Source organism: Lepidochelys olivacea, assembly GCF_965140295.1.
Source record: "Lepidochelys olivacea isolate rLepOli2 genome assembly, chromosome: 1".
Lineage (NCBI taxonomy): Eukaryota > Metazoa > Chordata > Testudines > Cheloniidae > Lepidochelys > Lepidochelys olivacea.
This window is the reverse complement of record NC_140411.1, coordinates 148,719,954-148,729,923: the sequence shown is the minus strand read 5'-3', so window position 1 is coordinate 148,729,923 and position 9,970 is coordinate 148,719,954.

Genomic DNA, 9,970 nt, shown 5'->3' with positions numbered 1-9,970 from the left:
ATCAGCAAATTAGAGATGAACAAGTAAAGGATAAGAATTGCTAGAAACTGACTCAATGTTGCCAAAGAGAATAAGGTTGAAGAAGTCAACTTCCAACGGACCTCCCCCAAATTGGTAGGGCCAAAATGACGTTCATATGGCTGGTGGCCTGCTTCTGAAAAGGCAATACATTTTTATCCCTATGGTAGTTCAGAAAGAGATGTTCTCCAAAATCCATGAGGTACACCAAGGTAAAACAAGTGCAGCATATGAGCACAACAATCTGTATGATGGCCAGTCTGAGCAGGCAAATTTATACCTTAGTAAAGGGCTGCAAACTATGTAAGAAGTGTGTGTGTGGGGAGGGGGGGGGGTAAAAAACCTTTGCTTTTTACCAAGGTACCAGCAGACCTTGACAGCAGATAGCTACTAATTTGTTTTTTTCTGGAAAGGACATATATACAGGCATACATTATTGTAGCCGATTACTTCTCCAGATATACTGAGTTGGTTACACTTACCCAGACTTTATCAGCACAGAAACTAAAGTCAATATTTGTAAGACATGGGGTTCCTGAAGTCCTCATCTCCGATAATGAGCCTCAGTTACTCTGAAACATTCCTAGAATTTGCACAGGACTTTGATTTTGAAAGCATACTGGTTGCCCACATTAACCCCAGAGCAACAGGGACATGGAGAGCACTGCAGACTTTAAAAAGACTTCTGCAAAAAAATAAAATAAAAAAACCCAGTGGACTTATATAGAGCACTCCTGGCATATTGGTCAACACTGCTTGTGTCTAGACTATCTCCAGCAGCTCTTTTGATGAGAAGACAGCTAAAGATGCCTTTACCTGTGCCAGCAATACAGCTTAAACCTAAGTGGCCTTTCCTGAAGGAAATTCAAAAACAGGGTGCTGAAATAAAAATTCAGTAACAACAAAACTTCAGTGTTTAGCACATAACAAAAGCACTACCTGAATGGACACTATGGAGCAAAATTTAGCTCTAAAACTCCCTGACATTTGGAATGGTTTGGAACTTGGCAGAAACTCCCAGACTAAATTGTGGAGACTCTGAAAGGACTTCTCAGGTAGAATCTTCAGTATTTCCCAACACAACGAAGAGAGGGTGTAGCCCTTGCTGGTACTCTGTCAGGAAGTGAGCCCCCTACACATGGAACTCCATGCACAAACTCAACAGAACTGAGAACATGGTCTGGAAGACTGATCAGACCCCTTCAAAGACTTGATCTTTAGCCTACTGGTCAGGACTATTTAAGTGCAATTGATAAGGGGACATAATAGTGTAAATGATAAGGAATTTGAAGTTTATTTTGAATTGTTGTGTATATGCACATTGGTTTATCATTTAAGTTTTAATCTTTCATACTAAAGGGGGATGGAGGGATGGTTATAGCATTCCTGGTCCTCCACAGTTACCAGAGAAGTCTAGGATGGGTTGCAGCAGGGATCTTAATAAACAGGGGCATTTCCAAGTTGGGAAGTTTTCTAACTGCAGCTTAAAGCATGGCTCTGTGTTTATGTCCTCACACTCCAGTACAGATTTCCATCTTACAATGGTGAAAATCTGGAGCCACGCCACTGAAATCAGTGAAATTACACATATTTACAACTGGTGAAAGTGAAAGGAGAAACAATCTAAAAGTTTCTTACACTTTTCAAAATGGTGGGACATGGAGATTCTAAGGAGTAAGAGCCTGGAGAAGCAAAGATGGCTGATTCTGTCTCACATACATTGACTTTACACTGGTATAACTACACTGAGTTAAGTAGAGTACTTCTGATTTACACCACTGCTAGTGAGAAGAGAACCAAACCCTTTGTGTTTTGTTCTGAGAACGAAATGAGTGAATTTCTCCTGATCCAAACCACTGGACCTTAAAATTGTTATCAGTCTTTTAAAACATGTTGGATGATTGCAGGTTAGCTTTTATTTGTACCATGACAATATTGCCTGAGTTCTACTCCAGTACAGTTCCAATACAATCCAAGATTGTACTCCCACTCCACACATGTGTGTGCATGTACACAAGCACGCACCCGCACACTCACAAGGCTATGAATTTCATTCACTACTGTAGGGTTAGTCCACTTTTATGCTGTTCAGTGATTTCAGTTGCATTACACTGGCATAAACTGGAGTAGTACGGGGGTGAACCAAGCATTAGGGTTTTTTAAAAAATAAACTCTTCCTCAAAGTGTGAGAGACCCTCTGCTATTTATACTGCACTGGCTACTTGCTTTAATACGAAGAAATCTATAAACCCCAATCAAAAGCAATTTGGAACTGAGTAGCTGTAATATTATATATATTTTAATCCTGTATGCAAACTACAGTCCGAGACCGAAGGGCTAATAATAACCAATTACACATGAAAGAAGAGCAGATATGAATACTGCTGGTTTTCCCCATGAATAGAATATATCTTGTGTTAAAATAAATTGATATGCAAAAAACTAGACCCTCAGCTCATGTAAACTGGAACAGCTCCACTGATGCCCCAGCTGAAAATCTAGCCACGTATATCTATCAAATAAAATGACCAAACTGGAATCTTCCTAGGTTACCCTTGATTACTATTGGCAATAACTGGATAATTGGTTTTAAAAAAAGTTTGCATACGCAACTTATTCACATAATTTTATTTTTTTGTTTTTTGTTTTTTTTTTGTCAGTTCACAAAAGAAGTATTTAAAGTTGTCATAACCTTGCATTTAGCCAGTGAAAGAGCAATCTTGAAAGGAAAACATTTTTACAAACTGGACATATACCCTGTTTATTTTCTCTAAAAGTTGCACGCCATAAAGCAAGTAATTTTCCAGTTTAAAACCTTCTTCAGATATTATCATACAAAAATATTCATATGCAAGTAATAAAGGGTTGTTTTTTTTAAACCTAAAGCAAAGTTACACCAAAAGTGTCGCTGTTGTTGTTCTAAATCGAGACAAAGTACACCTTGTGCTTTAACAAACCTACCGCATCGTGTGCTCATGTACTCTTTACAAGGATCGTAGTGAATAGGCTCATGTCTCATTATTCATTAAATTATGCAAAAAGTATATTCGGTGCAGAACTTGCCTATTTTTGTGGTTTTTGTTTCCTTTAATCTTTGTGTGTCTGTGCGCGCACGCACGTGTGTGTGGAAAAGTTAAGGCAAGTGCAATCAAAGTTACAAAAATCAATATCTCTATTGCTAACCTGTGCAGCATTCATATTTAGTGAGTGATGTCTTTTCTCCCTTAAGAATAAAAATCAATGAAAGTACAAAATGCTAAATATGTTATACTTGTTACAACAAGGTGTGCAGTTTAAAGTATCAAACATGGTAAATTTTTAAAAAGGTGTCATATACTGTAGGATAACAGAAATATGCTATTTAAAGTAACATACATTGAAATTGGGTAACATTTACCTTTTGCTTTTCAGCAGCAAGTATAGCATCACTAATAAAAATGCACTCTTATCTATGGCCCCTTTTATATTTTTTTTAACTAAATATGAATATAAGTTACTCTCATTAGGTAAAATATTTAACATTCAGTACACCTAATATAGTCTGTTGTATTTCTACTTAACTCTAGTGTGTCTACCTTAATTTCAGTGGGTTTGCACAAAGTGTCTATAGAAAGAGTCAACTTCTGCAGTTTTTATTCACGTGTACCCCTATAGTAAGCTTTGGAAGGAACATATATATTGAGCTACGGTTTATATAGCATCAGTGAAAGACACTTGAAAAATTCTACATCTTTAACAAAAATACATAAAATAGGAAAATCATTTTACAGGTTTTTGCTTCATCAGCATCTGTGCTGATTGTGGGTGCTGATTACAAATGCTGGGCCTGATTCTGCTCTCCTTTAAACCAGTTGTACTCTGGCATTGAGTTCCTTCAGCTTATGGTTAAGTATCTGTGGACAGATGCTCCCAAAGTCCCACATGGCATCCATCTATTTCTTTCCATTAAAAGATCAGAAGACTGACTGACAGGTTTGGTGATAAAGTGCTTTATTCGGACTCCCTTCTAGCTGTTAACTTAGTGTAGTGCACTGCACTCCCAAGTGCTATTATCACTGCAATTTTTTGTTGCTATATATAATTATATATATATACACATCCAGCTCTCATAGACCGGATAACTAAAGAAACTAAATCCTGTGGACAAATATCCTTCAGTCCAAAGACACTAAAGGTGGCGCTGAGCTAAGACATTCCTCTACAGAATTTAGTTTTCTTTTTTTTTAGTCACAGTTCCATTGCTTCGTTGAAGTGAAATCTGCCTAATGTTACTCCTACCATGGCAGTTAATGCATGTTTCTTGTTGTAATAAGTCTCTTTGGCCATTTTGTCTTGTTATCTATTGAACAATGCATAGTAATGCTCTCTCCTTTACCTAAAATTACCTGCCTATCGAAATTGTGCACAAAGGCTCCAATCCTGCAAAGATTTATGTCTGAGCTTAACTTTGTGCGCTGTGAATAGTCCCAATGGATCTAAAGTTAACCATGTGCATTAAGCACTCATCTCTGCAGGATTGGGGCCTTAGGTTCTGACTCAAAGTGAAGTCAATAGAAAGGCTCCCAAAAAATTAAGTGTATCGAACTGTTAAAAAAAAAAAGCTGAGAGATAACATCCTATTTGCTAGTGTCCATCATTACCATTTCATACAATCAAACTTCAGGGGGAAAAATGCACTCCATTGCCACTATAATTGTTATATACAACGAATCATGGGACTCTCGGGGCGATTAAGCAGTGATTCAAGAGGATATGGTCATCCCGTCACCAAACCCTTTACTATCGCTAACAAAGCTTTGTAATAAGTATCTTTCAACATTACAGGGGAGGGAAATAAAACACCTGATGAATTTTAGATACCCAGTGTTCTACAGGCGAGTGCTGTTTGAAATCATGATCAGATCCATTGTTTATTGTATCCAGAGGCTGATGATGCCGGTATGTAAGGGCTTAATGTGGCAAAGGGAGGCAGGGGAAACAATTAACGTTTGCTGTGTATTAAAGGTGGAGTGGGGAGCAAACCAAGCAGCCACCCGCACAGGACTGCTCCACACAACTTCTGTTCTAGAGACATTACAAGGAAGGGCCTTCAAATGGAACTACAAATAAGGAAAAGTGGACCTGTCACCCCCTTAAAGTGAGCATGACTAGTAAATCAGTGTACAATAAGTATCTACATGGCCAAAGCTCTGTGGAATGGAACCACAGGAATGGCGCTTTGGCCTGCTTTTCCGTCCCAAATCTATCCATACCTAGCAGTGGGCTGACTACAAGTTTGCCTTGGCACTGCAACACATGCAGAGCCTTTCCATGTGAGCAAAGCCATTTTACTTGGACTTTGTCTACTTTTACAGGATCAGGTTGTTACTGTTTTATTTTACAGTGCTGTGAATGATTGGATACCTATCTTTGGAGAAAAAGCACATGCAAGTGCTTTTCCATTTGTTGAAACCATTTCTCTTCTTGAGAGCCTATAGGTCTTGTAAAGGGTTGCATTTTTACATTTTAAATGCTTTTGCTGAGGTAGAAATGGCTTCAGTGATCTAAAATAAGAAGCAAGATTTCTTTGTAATTTTTGCAAATTAGAGACAATAAGAAAGCTGTGCGGATGTTTTCCTCTTTACTTTGTATTTACATAATTGTCACCATTTGATGCTTTCTGGGTTTTAGGAAGACCAGTGTACAACATTCTAATGTGATGCTACTGTTACATGTATAATACTAATTGTTTTAATTGTCTACTTAAAGTATCCCTAAGCACATAAATAGAGCAGCGGTGAGCTGTTCACCAGAGAATTTTAACGCTGGCAAACAATTTCTTTCAACTTTGTAAGTTCAAAACTTGTAATGAAGATTAATTTTTTTTAAAAGAACCAAACATATACACACATACAATGTTGTTTACCTGTCACACAAGCATTGTAAAACAAGTTTAAAACAGGCTCCCACACAACAGCCTACAGCATTGCTTGGAAAATCAATCTATGCTAAGAATTGAAGCTAAAACAATAAGGTAAATCATAGGAACTAGTCACCGCATCATTGTTTTATGCAGGGGTGTGTATAAGCCAGAGAAAGATTACACACTGAGGCTTGAAAAGAAAAAGATGTTACCCCAAAAGGGCACTGTTAAGACATTAGGGATGAAGAAAAGGGTGTGAATTGTGAATGCAAGTATTTTTACAAATTTAAAGGCTGCTCCTGCAAGTGACATTTACTCACCCAAATAGTCCCACAGGTAAAGAATGTTCATATGAGCCAGGCTTGAAGGATGCACCTCACACTTTGTGATTTATCTTGAGCACGGTAGAGACTCCAAGGTAAATGTAGGGGATGGGGGGCGGAATGGAAGGAATGAAGGTTAAGATCAGGAGCAGTGAGGTATGGTTGGAGCACAGGCTGGGAGTTATTTGTCATCACACTTTTGATGCTTTCATCTTAACTTTGTAACTTGCTGGGCTCAACCATAGTGTTTACCATGAGTACGGAAAAGACTGGGAGAGGCACAATCCATTTCCAAGTCTCCCTGTTGCACTGAGGGGAAAGGACCTATGCTGAGCCTATAGCTGACCCGGCATATGTCACTCAATATGCTGGTGCAGATATGCTGGCCCACTTGTGGCGGATGGAACAAAGGCTCCATCTGGTTTCCACTCTGACACAAGGGAGCAAGCAGGGACCTTACACCCATTTAGTCCCTGGAGCTGCTGTGTAAGTCAGGTGATGATTTAGCCCTCTACCTCAGTTTGCCATATGTAAGGACACAATTTCCCTACCCTCCTCTGAACTGGTTGTGGAGATTAATTAGGTAATATTTGTAAAGTCCTTTGAAGATGTGAGTGTGATTATTGGGTACTTATCTTTCCTGAAGAATTGACATTTATGCTATTTATATTTGGGGATCAGGAGAAAACTAAGATTCAATTAAAAGAGGAGATAAGGTTTAAAAAGCTAATTAATTTTATCATGAACATTTATGTCCGCCCCTTGTTATATCTGACACCAGTCAGGGAGAAAATGGCATCTGTCAAAACTAAAATGAAACGAAAATCTCAGTTTAACAGCTGTAGTGTGGGCCTTTCTATAAACCATGTATTGGATAGGGATTGTGTACTTCATACAACATTCAAAACTAGCTGCCAGAATTCTTGAAATCCATGCAACCTTAACTTAACAGAAACAAAAATGTGTTAATCAAATACTGGTTCGTTGTGTAAAGATGTTATCGAGGATATTGACTATAATATGTGAGCATGCTGTTAAGCTTTCGAGTTAAGTTTCTCATTGTTACAAACAGGATACCTTCCCAGGACAAGATCTTAGCACTATCTGACTTATTTAGGCACATTGAGGAGGGGTTTAATTTTTTTTTACCACATACCGAACTGTTAACATGGCCACATCTTTACATTTTCTGTTTACTGAGTGTGGTATAACTCCCTGAAGTCTTGCCTATCCAGCCCATAGACACTATTAGTACTGTACACAGACCAGACTTGATCTCAACCAGAATTAAAAACAAAACTGTGAAGGAAAAATCTTAATGTTCATTTCTATTGGTTTTACTTCCAAAGGCTCTGCAGTTTCTGAAACACCAACCAAAGCTCAGTTGGAGAAGCATGATGCTGCCTTGTCTTCTTTTGGTGTTATGTCCAGTGTGAATGGGGAACTGTTCAGCAAAATAACATGCCCCATGAGACAGCATGGTATCAATGCTGAATTCCAACCTACAAAAACCAGTGACACTACTGAAGCATACATAAAGGGTGTAATGCTCATTCCTCCTTCTCCACTCAGTGACTATTAACAGAGTTAGAGCTGCGGCAGAAATAAAACACCTAAGGAACTTGAAGCAAGAATTATGCAGGGAGATACCAAGTGTCATGAAACTGCCCATGTTTGTTTAATTCCAGCCAAACAAAGCTCCTGTTCAGTTATGAAGAGGGGTAGAAATGTTATTGAGTTGTGTGTAGGGAGGGTAAGAATGAAAATAGTTGCTCTGGATCATGCACTAAGCCTGTTATGGAGGAAGATTCTTAGTGCCAACAAAATTTTGTCTCCCTATGTACCACAACTATGGATGATTCCCCAACAACCGTGTGCGCTGCTGGGTTACCAGCAAATGCAAGATCATTCAGCAGTGTGCCAGATATCAGGGCTGTATTTGTGACACTGTTGATCCATCCGCAGGATGTGGCACATGCCAGTTGCTTTATGTAGATTGGACTAAGTTGTGGATGGACTCCATAACAGAGAATGTCCATAACCCAATTAAGAAAAGGAGGACTTGTGGCACCTTAGAGACTAACCAATTTATTTGAGCATAAGCTTTGGTGAGCTACAGCTCACTTCCTCGGATGCACGAAAGCTTATGCTCAAATAAATTGGTTAGTCTCTAAGGTGCCACAAGTCCTCCTGTTCTTTTTGTGGATACAGACTAACACGGCTGCTACTCTGAAACCAATTAAGAAACAGGCTGATGTTTCCCCCTTCTCCTACCTTGGCTTTTATTTGATTGGGTTTTCTTAGTGTCTGCTTTACTGTTGCAATTCTTACATCCTAATAAAGTTTTTCCAAGGTTTGTAGATGTAACTATTTTTTTTAAGTTTGAGAAAAAGGGAAGCCTGCTCACCGGGCCTGTTTCCCCAAAATCTCGTTGCTCAGTCTATAACGTAAATGGATCATTAATGCATGCAATTCAACTAAAATGCTGTGCATTTTAATCAGACAAGTATAACAGGCTTTCTAAATATGTAGCGTCTGATTATCTGCCATTATGTAATGTCTGCTTCATTTTAACAGCTGGGTGCTAACAGAAAATGCAAGAATTTGGCATATAAGGCTAAAAAATGTGTAACCCGAGCAACAGCCATCCTGAAAGAAAGAATGCACTGTATCTAGGTACTTCATGTGCATAGACTCCATAGACATACCCAAAATTAGTGACAGATGGAAACCAGGCATAATAAGTTTTGTCCAATCACCACACTACAATTTTCAAAGGTAAAGTGCTTGTCTTTTAATGGCTTACCCTTGCAGTTGGCTATTGCATGCACACTTCAGACTGCATTATCAAAAACTTGGACATCTGAACCAAAAAAGGATGGAGCCTAAGCACTAGGGCAAATTGATTTTTTTTCCTTTTTATTTTGCTTTCTAACAGAACTTTTGTCAAACATAGACCACGTGAACACATGACAGTTTCCTTCACTGTTTCTCACACAGAGCTGTTTATAGAAGAGGAATACCTGGGAGGAATGTTTCTAAAGCCATAGATAGCTTCTCCATGTATTTCTTTTTTCATTTGTTTGTTTTTGTTTAATAATATGACAAAACATAATAAGAAAAACTTTCCTTAAATAGTGTGAATATCAAATAGTATCCATCAATCCCTGAATCATGCTATTCAAAGTGCTTAAATCTACACTAAAAATAGAACAAAAAAGTATCCCCAATGTGGCTAAAGAAACACCTATCAATGCCTAGAATGTGACCGTCGTCAGGTTGTTACACTCTATATTTATTCCTTATCCCAATCTTCATCTTAAAAAAATATAAAGGGGAGGGACGAAGGGAAAGAGTATTACAATATTTTAATTTTTCTGGGTATTGGAGGAATTTAGAATCCAGTCAAATGAAGTTAAATGCCATCAGTTCCTGACAGGCATTTATAATATAAAATAAATAACAACTGTCTTATAATCTGAAAACAATCAAATTTGTAAAACTGTCTTGAAATTTTATCTGCCCTGGCAGCTTCATTTCCATTTTGTGGATATTTGGCACACGTCCAGAGGGACACAATTGAAATAAAGAACAGATTGTAGAAAAGGACCCGAGCGAATTGTCAGAGAAATAAACATTTGTCAGCAAATAAAAGTCAGTGCACATCCCAAAGCTTCTTTAACTGGTTATGCAGATACTGAGAATTCTTGACTGTTACAACATAATA